The 12,919-nt window shown below is 31.9% G+C and overlaps 1 protein-coding gene across 5 annotated transcripts in view; it reads left to right on the plus strand.

Moving 5' to 3' along the window:
• The first annotated feature begins 1,438 nt into the window (after positions 1-1,438).
• Positions 1,439-12,919, plus strand: part of LOC139486303 (leucine-rich repeat-containing protein 7-like) — a 74,267-nt gene continuing 62,786 nt past the window's right edge. For 4 of the 5 annotated variants that reach the window (XR_011655550.1, XM_071271140.1, XM_071271176.1 and 1 more), the window contains exon 1: positions 1,452-1,600. The gene's annotated coding sequence lies outside the window, so the exon portion shown is untranslated. Of the gene's footprint in view, positions 1,601-12,919 lie in introns of all 5 variants that reach the window. The other variant, XM_071271159.1, reaches the window with a different exon arrangement.

Raw genomic sequence — 12,919 nt, forward strand, 5'->3', positions numbered from 1 at the left:
CGTTCAATACCGGATCTTAAAAATATATTTTTATCTTTTATCTTTACAGTCACAAGTTTATTTAACGGCTTAACTCCATAATAATATCCCTTTTATAACGGATTAACTATTATTTCTCAATTAACTAGATAGAGCATCAATTTGGATAAAGATAAGCTAAAGATATTGATAGGTCATGGACCTCCTTTTCGAGATATTTGAGATTTAAAATATGGCGGGAAAAGGCTGACTCGGACTTTTACCTTATATTTGCATTGGTATTATTTAAGTCTCAAAACAAAAGAAAGAAAATCAAGAATCTTGTAAAATTTTGGTAAATGGCCTGTCATGAGTACATGAAAAGATAAATGGGTGCTATGGGGCAAAATATTTTACATTGTATTGTATGGAAAAATACCAAGGAGTACGAACATTTGACACAAATTCCATTAAACAATCCTCTAAAACTGAAAAACCTTGAGTATATATGTTTTTGCTCAAGAATCAACTTGAGATAGTTTTCAAAACATCAGACAACCCCAAGGGTGACTGGGGTATAGAAATATGGTCACTAGGTCTTCTCCCGACCGGCAGTAAAACGCTTGCTGAAGTGGGGCGTCCGTTTGGCTGTGCGGGATGTATCAAACTCGCAGTCACGTCCATCAGAAGGGGACGTTAAATCCGATGCCTCGTGTAAAGAGAGTGCCACGCTCTTTGCACGTTAAGAACCCTTACAACAACTCTTTTAGGGGTCCGTAGGTGGCCTGTTGCAAGGCAAAATTTCTGTCCCTATCCAATATGATACCTCATTTTCCAGTGGCAGTCCAAATTTCCCCGACCATCATCCTAGATGGCCTCTATTACAACAACCTACCTATTGTATTTATTGTGAACTTGTTCACGTCCTGAATATGCATGAAATATTTGCCACTGGACGTTAAGCAACCAACAATCAATCAATCAATCAAAACATCAGACACATACAGGTTTACAAGAGGAATTTTTTTTATCTTTCACGACCAATCAACCTGTTTGAAAAGGTCCCCTCTCTTGAGCTGCTCCTCTCCAGGAACATATATATATTAACAGTTAGATCTAGGCGGATCCAGGGGCCTGGGGGGCCCGGCCCCCCCTTTCGTGGGAAAAATTTGGTTGATTATATAGGGAATCACTGAAGCATGACTGGAGCGGCCCCTCCCCCCCTTTAAGGTCAGTCAGCGGTCCCCCCTTAGGAAAAGTTCTGGGTCCGCCACTGTCCCCCACTAAGAAAATAATAAAGGACATATAAATTTCTCTAAAAATTATAGAAAAATTCGTCATTTGTAAACTGAGACTAAATTCTAAGCTGTCCGGTTGCAGTTTATGAAACTAAGAGAAAAAAATCTAAATTAATAACCAGTCGAATTTTGACGAATGTGTATTCCAACATTTACGGTAAGAAGTTTCCTTTGATACTGGCCTCGTTATCAGTTAGCGTAATCACGTGATATGCTAAAATGGCGATACACATGGTTTACAATGTAGACAAAAACAAAGTAACTGAAAACTAATTTAGTGTTAAATATATAGGATTTTAACAACAAACATTTTCTTTTTGGAGTTTAAACGAAATGATACTGAGGTAAGTACAGTCATCACTTGGTCACAGTACTTTTTACCTGTTCATTACCTGTATCCGTGTTACAACGGTAAATATGCAATAAGCGGTAAATGCAATATTCACGTAATCCGTAATTTTAGACATGAAGTCTTTGAACATTCAATTTAACGTTAAAATGGATATTTATTAAAATGTCCAATTATTATCAATTCTGATAGCTAATCATAGTCAAAATGTGTATTTATGAAATTATGGTGTTTTTACAGGAGAAAATATTTTAAATATAAAAGATTTTTAAAATCTAATTTTTATTTTTATTGTTTGCCAATAATAATAAAAAAAATGAAGTGTTAAAAACACATAACCTGATCAGTAAATTTTGGCCAGCATGAACCATTTCTTTTCCAAGTTTGGCACATAAATTGAAAGGCTACATTTTACATGTTTATAGTGTACATTTATTAAAGATATATAATAGAAATAATTTAGTGTCATTTACATGAAAAGAAATGATGAAGATTTGTCTTACAGTAAACTTTAAAAAAAAAATACATAGTCAGGGATTAGAGTTTAAGTACCTTTAAAAGTACATTGTGTGTATCAATTTAGTAGCTGTTTTCCAAGTTTTAAGTCAGGTTCTTTTGTGAGTCTTCAAAAGCCTTTGACACACATGATTATAAAATTTATCAAATAAAATTTATCAATACTGGTTTCTTTTCTATGAGCTGATGTGTGTAAATGTTTGATACCAGTTTATTGGGCTAGTGTCTCCCTACATGATGTATTATATCTTTTATATAAGTTGTAATGGATTTTACCTGAATATTTTAATCCTGGCAGATATTAAATCGTAATATAAAATGCAGAACCATGCAAGGATATAGAAGTTTGTGACGAAATTTATGATTTTGTTATCAATGAGTCTTTTCAAGGGAAATTGATTTTCCTCAATTCTGACAATGTCATACATTTCATATAAAAAGCAATAAAAAAAGTTGTACATGTCTAAAGATGAAAATTATTTTATAAAAAGGAAATAATTACTATTGAATTTTCCATTTACCACTATAACTCCATGTAGTTTTCACAACATCATAAATATTGTTAAATGCTAAACACCTATATATCTTTATTCTGTCAAACCTTTGCAGTTACAATGGTATACAGGCACTACATGACATCAATAATACAGACATAAATACATGAATACACAAAGCAAAATATGTACACTATTTACAATTATACTGATAGTATTTAGCCAGGAGGGCACACATGTGAATTTATAAATCTAATGAAAGTACACAGCTTTCTCAATTTAGATTTTATATTTAAATTCATAATTTTTTTAAACATAATTATATTTGGACGATTTAAATATTTTTTATCAATACATTCTTTTCTTTTTATTGACATCTCTGTGCACATCATAATATAATGATACTCATCTCCAAGATCTTTAGAGTTACATAAGTTACAATTTCGTCTATCTCTCTGAATATTTGTCCATCTCCCTATCTCAATGGGTAATTTATGGTTGATGGTTCTAAATTTGCATAAAGTATAAATATCACGAAATTCTAAAATATCAAAATAGTTCTCAAACCCAAAAGTATCCTTAAAAATTCGATAATTTAATGTCTTCGAACATGCTTGCACATTTGAAAACCATGTTTGTTGAAACTGATCTTGGAGTGATGTTCTGATTGTATTCTTTAGCCAAATGTCACTAATACATGTTTGAGATAACCACACAAAAGATAATCCTGTTTCATTAAAAATAGATTCAACATGGTTTAACCATTTAAACTTTACATCATTTTCATTTGATAGTTTAAACAGTAGTTTATAAATGGTCGCTGATAATTTAGTCGGTTTACCACATACTAATTTCAGCCAAAATGATACCATACGGACTTTAATATCTAAATTAATGGGATATCGTCCAAGTTCACCATATATTACGCAATTTGGGGTAGAAGACTTTAGGTGCAGAAGAAGCTTACAGAATTTTAATTGAACTCTCTCCAAAATGTCGTTATTACCAAACCCCCAAATTTCACAACCGTACAGTAAGACCGGTTTTACTAATTTGTCAAATAAATCTAATTGACAACTAATAGATAACCCATGTTTTCTCCCCTTTTTGATTACCTCATACATTGCCTTTGTAGCTTTTTCTGCTAAATGTTTTCTACAGTGTTTAAATGTCCCATTTCGTGAAAAATATATCCCAAGATAGTTAAATTCTTGAACGATATCTATAACAGAGTTATCATATGTAAAACTGAGATTTTTGGGTTGTCTCCCATTACTAAAAATTACAATTTTTGTTTTTTCTACATTAACTTTCATTTTCCAGACATCACAATATGAGTGGAATTTATCTAGCAATAATTGAAGATTTTTGGCCGATTCCGCCATTAACACAGTATCATCTGCATAGAGGATTGCGAACAGTTTAACATAAATATCTAATTTTTCCTCAAGTGCATCTTCAATAGTATTCAAACCAATCAGGTTCTCGTTGATAAAAAAGTTTTCCAAATCATTTAAGAAAAGTGAGAACAGAAAAGGAGATAAGTTTTCCCCTTGTCGTAGGCCAATATTGCATGAAAAATAATCTGATATATTGCCATTATAAGATAAACATGACTTAATATTATCATACATCTTATGAATTATGTTATACATATGACCATTTATGTTATTCAATAACATCTTATACCATAAAGCGTCTCTTCTGACTGTGTCAAACGCTTTTTCAAAATCTACAAATGCACAAAACATTTTTTTCTTTTTTAATTTCAAAATTTCAAAGAAAGAGTGCAGTATAAATATGCAATCGACTGTTGAATAGCCACTTCTAAATCCAAACTGGTTTTCATTTATTAATAAAAATTCATCGGAAAAATTTGATAATCTATAACATAAAATCGAAGTGAATAATTTCCCAACACAACTGACAATTGTGATTGGTCTATAGTTTTTTGGATCAAATTTGTTTCCCTTATTCTTATAAAATGGTTTGATCGTGCCAATTACCCAAGATTCTGGTATAATTCCAGTTCTGAAAACTAAATTAAACAATTCAACATATACATCAATTAAAAAATCACTAGATGATTTAATATATTCATTTATAATCATATCGTCGCCACAGGCTTTATTACTTTTCAGTTTCTTAATACAATTCATAATCTCGTCCTTTGTAATTGGACCATTAAGTGTACCATTTAAATCATCTAAAGCATCTGGGTCTACATTTGGTAAATCAATAGGATCGGGGGTGCCTGAATTAAGATCTCTGAAAAAATTAAGTAAATTATCAAAATTAATTTCAGGTTGTTTCGTGTGTTCCCGCTTATTCAAAATATTCCAATACTCTTTTGAATTTTGAGATCTGAGGTTTTTTAATCTTTTAGCCATATCACGTCTATGAGTTTTTATGGCTTTGTCCATCACTTTTTTATATTTCCTCTCAGAATCTTTTACTTCGTTGTATAATAAAAGCGAAGGTGAAAATTTGAGCCTGCGCTTAAGCTTTCTGAAGTTTTGCCTCGCAAATTTGCAGTCATAATTAAACCATGGCTTGTCTCCCTTCTTTTTAGGGGCTCGCTTTTTTGGTTTATCAGTTCGTGTTCCAAACGTTGTCTTAGCAGACTCTAAAACAACTAATCCAATCTCATTTACAAATGCGTTGACATTGTTATCATCAACTTTTTCTAAATTCACACTTTTCAAATTACGTAACAACCTGTCTAATCTATCAACATTTATATTAGCTCTAAATTCAGGTACCATTTTATGATCCCATTTATTAATCTTTTCTCTAGACTGAACATTAGGACTGTCCTGTTCATTACAATCTGTGACCAATGAGTTGCTTTCTAAGCGTAAATACAATGGACAATGAACATCTGAATACAAGTGTGAAAATTCTAGTACATCAAAATCAATAAGTTTTTCTAAAATGTTAACATTACTCAAACAATAGTCTACAACACTAGCATTTCTGCAGGTAAATTTCCCAGTTTTATCATTTCCAAGTCTACCATTCATAATGAATAAGTTGTTACATTTACATAAGTCAAGCAGATTATTACCGTAACGTGTTTTCCCTTTATCCATACTAATACGATCTCTGGGTATATTATACAATTCTAAGTTACATACATCATTTATAGATACACACTCCAAATCAATACTAATATCTTTATCATCAATAAATACATAATCTTTCTCATTTGAGGTACGTGCGTTAAAATCACCAATAATAAAAATATGTTCAAATGTTGTAGAAAGTTCCAAGTATTCACTTTCAATTTCATTGAATGCATCAGGGGAGGAGTATGATGTATATTCTGGTGGGATATATACTACTCCAAAAATTATATCCTCATTATTTAAAAATTTGGAAATTTTACACCATAGAACAAATTTACTATTTGTTTCAATCACTTCTATAGAGTTATTCAGATTTTCTCTATACCCGATTACAATGCCACCTGATTTAACTCTTGATATTTTACGTCTATTTTTGAATTTTAATGTGTAACCAGATAAAAGAATATCATCCATATCGTCAGTTTTTGATTCAACAAAGCAAACAACATCATGTTTTCGGATTAAACTTTCAAATTCTGGATATTGTAGTCTATGTTTTAGGCCACAGCAGTTAACATATAAAAGATCTATAGCTTTTTTGTCTGTAATACTATTTTTTGACAAATAGGCAGATTCACCTGATAAAGACGCACTTATGTCTTCATTATTACTAGTAATATTTTCATCAACATCAATATCTACATGAACGTTTAAATTTTCAAAAATACAATTAATCTGTTCAAATGTTTCATCATTACACAAAGTTTCATTACAATTACTATTTACATTATTTTCAGCAATGTTTACATATTTATTATCATGTTTATCAATTAGTGTCGGACTGTCAATATGTTGCGCTCCTCGGCAATCCTAGTAATGAGCTTTCGGAGTTGAACCTGTGCGGGATCGTTTCTTGGGGTTGCTATCAGATGAGGGGGTTGATTTTGTTCGTTCAATATGCGGTGATGGGGCGTCACTTTGACGCTGTGGTGTGGCATCACTTTGGCGTAGCGGCGAAGATCCATTTTGGCGTGTCGGTAGGCTGCCATCTTGGTATGGGATATCTGCAACCTCGGCATCGTCAGGAATTTGATAAAGCTCATTGTCTATAAAGAGGCGGTCTCGAACGAGTGTTGCAATTTTCCTGTTTCGCTTTGCCTCTTTCATTATAGGATACAGCTTTCGTCTCCTGTCCTCTATTTCTTTGGGGAATTGTTGCTTAATGCCGTATCTTGTGTTCCGTAGCCTGTAAGCATTATCTAAAACGTACTGTAGGTCACAATGATATAGGAAACGTGCTACTATGGGTCTTCCGCCACCTTGATATCGTCCAAACCTGTGAACGTTTCCAAACTCTATTTTATAGTCAATGCCTAGTTCGTTGTTAAGAAAACAACGGAGAAGTTCTTCGGTGTTTTCATCTCTGACGTTACAAAGCCCGGTAAAAACCAGATTGTTCTTCATGGAGCGGCACTGAAGGTCGAGCACTTTTTCCTTCATGTTTTCAAGCTCTGTTTGGCAGTTGCATTCTTGCCGCTGGTCACTTAATTCTGATAAATTTTTGAATAGTTTATTTATACAGGCTTTTGTTTGTTCGAGTTCCTTTGAGTTTTTCTCGGTGACGATTTTGTTTCTGTCGCATCGAGCTTTTACATCGTCAAATAGGTTCCCTATCCCTTGGACATTGGTTTCAAGTTCCGTAACTGTTGTTTGACATGTTTTTAGTCCCTGCTCGTTAGTTATAACCTAAAGAAAATTAATGAAGGCATTTACAAAGTATAATTTGAAAATTTAAATTGGAATTAGATATTGATTTTAAGCATTTAAATGTCCTTGGCAAAAAGTTGTTCAATGAATGTGATTATGGTGACCATCTCTGGTCCAGGAAATGATGCACAAACATATTTTTTTAGTTAAACAATCTTCAAGATGTGCAAAGATTTCTCTATTCGGTTGGCATCTACATGCATACCCCTGTGAGATGATAATGAATAATTCATGAATATGCATGAACATTTCATGAACTGTTCATGAACAGATTTCATGAACAGTTCATCATATCTTCATGAACATTTGATGAGCAATTCATGAACTGAAAATCGACAGTAATGTTCATGAACTTTAATGTTCATGAACAATTCATGAACAAGAAAGGTTCATGAGCATTTAAATGTTCATGAACAACAATGATCATGAACCCTTTCTTGTTCATGAATTGTTCATGAACTTTGTTCATAAATTGTTCATGAACATTGAAGTTCATGAACACTTAAATGTTCATGAACCTTTCTTGTTCATGAATTGTTCCAGTAGATTCCCCTGGAATTATCACTGGTAAATCCACAAACTGATTAACTAATATAAAAATTATGTGTGATATATAAACTTCTCTTCCTTTCTGTAATTCAAAACTTGCTGTCTCTGTATTTCCAACAATAATTGCTGAATAAAGGTATTAAAATGGAGTCTGCATAAAATCTGTTTCATATCATTGCTGGCAGCTCATATTTAATCCCCTAAAAGTACAAAAATATCCACAAAGAATCAATTGTTCAAGAGGTAATGATTGTATGAAGCAATACATTCAATAGAAACAGCATTATGCATCTTAAATTGCATTGGAAGTTTAAGTTGAACTCAAATTTAGTACCCCCCCCCTCTTTAACCCATGAAGATGAAACTGGCGACTTAAATTATTATTAACGTTTCACCAAGTTAATTTACGATGAATATTATTCACACAATTTAATTTCTACATATCAGATTATCATATATACCCATGTACCATTTACATGTCAGATTACGATATGTCTGTTATGAATGTGACAACAATATATCAATTTATCATTCTTCATTAATTTATTGTCTGCCTAAACTTTCTGATGTTTTGCTCAGATTAAAATCCTAAATGTTTTATATTGCCTCAACAAATTGTATTTCATAATCATTATATGTTAAATCAAATACTTATCTGAAAACATCTGCGTTTGGATTCTCCATTTTTGTTATCCAGCGTAATCATATTACGTCATATTTGCAAGTGCGTTTAAGTCAAGGTGTCAATCTCGTCCCATATAATATCGGCCCGAAGTTGATTCGTCCCTGTTATGGTATTTCAGTGAACTTCTCAAAATCGGTCGACCGTTGGACTACGGAAACAGCCGATTTGCGGGGTTTACCGGTTTGTAGAAATTTAAAATCACAAGAGTTACTTCCCCTTAATATGGGTGTTTGAGAATGTTTTGAAAATGTATTTCACTTTCATTAAAATATACGTTTTCCTTTAAAAATTTTAGTTTTGTATATAATATCTATCTTAAAATACAGCTACAACTTCTATTTCATCTTATTTTATTTTTTTATTTTGCAGGAATAAAAAAATAAAAACACCATACATTTATGATATTTCACGAATAATTAGGTAAAATGTTCTACTCTAAACAGTCGTTACCTATGATACTCATTTATACGTGTGATGTAAGTTATAAATGTTACACCTAGTGATTCATCAAAACTTCATGAACATTCATAAATACTTTTAATGAACATTTCATGAATTTTTATGAGCAGCTAGTGATTCATCAAAACTTCATGAACATTCATAAAATACTTTTAATGAACAGTTCATGAATGAAATTCATGAACCTTCATTTATGAATTATTTATGAATTTTCATGTACCATTCATGAACATTCACGAACCATTCATGATAGTTCATGAAGTCATGAATTTCTTCTCGCCGGGGTAAAATTGAGAATGGAAATGGGGAATGTGTCAAAGAGACAACAACCCGACCAAATAAAAAACAACAGCAGAGGGTCACCAACAGGTCTTCAATGTAGCGAGAAATTCCCGCTGTCGGAGGCGTCCTTCAGCTGGCCCCTAAACAAATATATACTATTCCAGTGATAATGAACGCCATACTAATTTCCAAATTGTACACAAGAAACTAAAATTAAAATAATACAATCTACATGCATGCAAATTTTATAATTGATAGTTTCTAGACTCAAACTCCTAGTTTGTTAACCCTTTCACCGATTGCTGCCCAGACAGAAGCTACTCTGAGACGATGGCTTCCCTGTCTACTATTACTCAAGTGGGAGATCTTCATAATAAATGTCAATAAAAACTTGTTTGTAGTTATTTGTGTATTTATTTCATTCACTAACACCATGTTCACAGTTTTGTTCATGTTTTGATAATTTTTTCCTCATAAAATATTCGAATTTTCAAATTTTTGGCATTATCTTCAAGAAATTCTCAAAATTCTGCTCTTAGACCCCAAATCGTAATTTTTTAACCCAAAACGGCAAAATTTTGAAAAATTTTATGAGGCTGTACAAATTCCTCACACTGAACGATGTCCATTCCAAGTGTTTTGCACATAAAACGACATTTTATGTAAAAAAGTATACTAGTTTCGGTTTAATTCTTCCATATTCTTTAAAAAAAATTGTTCCCTCATTTCAAATTCTCGTAAATTTCGTAAATTACGTCTGATTTTGACACGGTTTTCAACAAACGGAAGCACCATGTTTACACTTTCATCCGGGTATTCATCAAAGAAAGATAACTCATGTTTGCACTGTTTTGAGCGGGAAATATAAAAGAGGTATTCCGATCCCGGTAAAACGGGACTCATCGTCAGCTGTCTGAAATGTGAATCCTGGTAAACCGGGACTCATCGGCGAAAGGGTTAAGGAAAATTATTGAACTGTTCCAAAATAATAATGCAATGGGTACATCTGTTGTCATGACTATGAATTTTGAATAAAGGAATATTACAACATAGATTGAGCCAAAAGATATACATGTATAATGTATCTAATGTATTTTCTGTCTTTTTAAAAAAAAACAGTATTTGTGTGTTTAGTACATGTATAAGTGTAGAATGACAAACCTAACTCCCAATAAACAAATTAATTTACTTATTGTTAAGTCTTTTTTGTCCTTGTCGCTGTTAAAAACATCTTTCGATTTTTGTACATGTATGTAGAATTGAGAAAATAACATCATGAACATTATTAAAGTTAGAAACCAAATATATTGATTTACTGTTAAGTATTTTTTAGAATAGACTTTGTAATCTAAATTGTGTTATACAATGTACATGTTAATTATAGGTCCCTATATTAATTTGTGCCATACTGAATGAAACAGTTATCTTTTAAAAAAATACAAGTCAAAGTTAATCTATTTCCTCATAATATATGTACTTTTTTGTTGAAAAACCGAATTAACCTACTATTCTAGTTCTTTTGTCGTTAACAAAATGAACAGTCTGAGTGTTTATCCTAAAATTGATTTCATTTGTAAGATCCAGAATGTTTTTTAACACATGATATAAATCATTTTTGAACGACCACATCAGATATTGAAAGATTTGTTATTTACACAAGTTTCTGTTGTGCGCTTTTAAACAGATCTTTATAACAGTGTTATAATGTAAGTTCTAAATAAATATTTGTTTTTTTGTGTGTATAATAAAAACAGTCATGTACAATGAACTTTTTTCATGTTCTGAGCACTCTTTACTGATATAGTTCTTTGGCCCTGAATTCGACAGTCATTTTATAACTGCAGTATATTTTGCAGTACTCTTTTTAAATTAAATCATGAAGGGACATAATTTGTTAATCTTGCCCCCTGCAGATTGTGTTTAAGTATAGTGAATGAATGACATTCTTTTACCAACACATTTTATGTTTTTTGGATGTGTACATTTTGTATTTCACTACTTTTATGATGATTTAAATACAAAGTTGTTTTGCACCTATTCTGACGTTAGAATATTCTAAAGAGAGGTATAAATGTCATATTATAGACATGTGTGGGTGCATATTGTAGTTTTTAGTTTGATCTTCATATTCAAGGACTAATATTTTGCTAATGTAATACAGGTCTACATGTGTTAAATTTTTATTTTCAAATGTGCATATTTTCCTTGATTATATCATGTATAATATATTTGTTTTATGCCCCAACCCTAGATTGTTTAAGGGGGCATTTAGTTCTACCCTTGTCTGTTTGTATATCCATCTGTTAGTGTCAGGAATTGCATCCCAAAATTTGTGTTTCTGTTCTCTAAAGTAAGTTTGCCATAACCAAATGTTATGAAACTTATACACAATGCTTATAACCATTAAAACAAGAATAGTGGGGTTTGGCTGTGTGTTTAAATTCTTACTACATGTATATCTTTGAAAATCAAGTGGAACATACATTTAAAGCTTTCAACTAAATCTCCTGATCTTTAAAAGCAGAACCAGATAATCTGCATTCTTTTTCTGATTTCCTACTCACCATGACATGATCTGACATGCTAGGAGAAGGGTAAACAGTAACCCAGTTAAAGAATATATAACCCGGGGAAATTAGAACACACGAATATGTACAAAGTTGTCAACTGATATATACATGTACATGTAATCAGGAGATTTGATATGATTGCTAATAAGCTGACTACAATGTACATGTATCCAACAAAGATCTGCTAATTTGAGACAACAACCCAAGAACACAAATAATCAAAAGACGTCAAGATGACCAATCTACATAGTCTTGAAAAATGATAAGAAGAGACAGTTGCTCATTCATGTAATTAACGCAGGTCAGTTTGTCTAGCATGTCCAGTCAGTGACCAGCTGCGTCTAAATTACAAGCCTTTTCAACTTTAAGTCCGAAATTATTTATCCACATTTAAGTCCTGAATTCAGTTTTTAAGAGCTACTTGACCCGTTGTTATTGTAAATATTTCTTCAATTGATCGAAGAAAAAGAAAAGGTTTATCTCTTGGAAGTGTTTAAATGTTGACATTTTGACATGTTCAAGTATTGACAGCGCCCCATGTGGGGTCTATTAATAAAACACAGTGGACATTGTTAAAACAACACGCTTGTACCAGGACCACTAAATACCAGTAATAATCTGTCACCTGAAAAAGTGTGGTAGATATATATATATTGAAGAAGATAAAATTATAGAACCTCCATTTTAAAAATTTGATATAAGGTACTAATCGTTGAATTTTGATTAAATATTATTGTTTGACATATTTGAAAGGGAAGGATATTATTTAATAAAGCATTTGCAATACTTTGCAAGATACATGTAGATGTACATTCATGAAATTTATTTGGACCATGAATAATTACATTTGTAATCCATAAAAACAATAACTAAGTTTGTATCAAAATTATCAGACATTACAACTGACTTAACCTACCACCAAAA

Source organism: Mytilus edulis, chromosome 1 (assembly GCF_963676685.1).
Source record: "Mytilus edulis chromosome 1, xbMytEdul2.2, whole genome shotgun sequence".
NCBI classification, from domain to species: domain Eukaryota; kingdom Metazoa; phylum Mollusca; class Bivalvia; order Mytilida; family Mytilidae; genus Mytilus; species Mytilus edulis.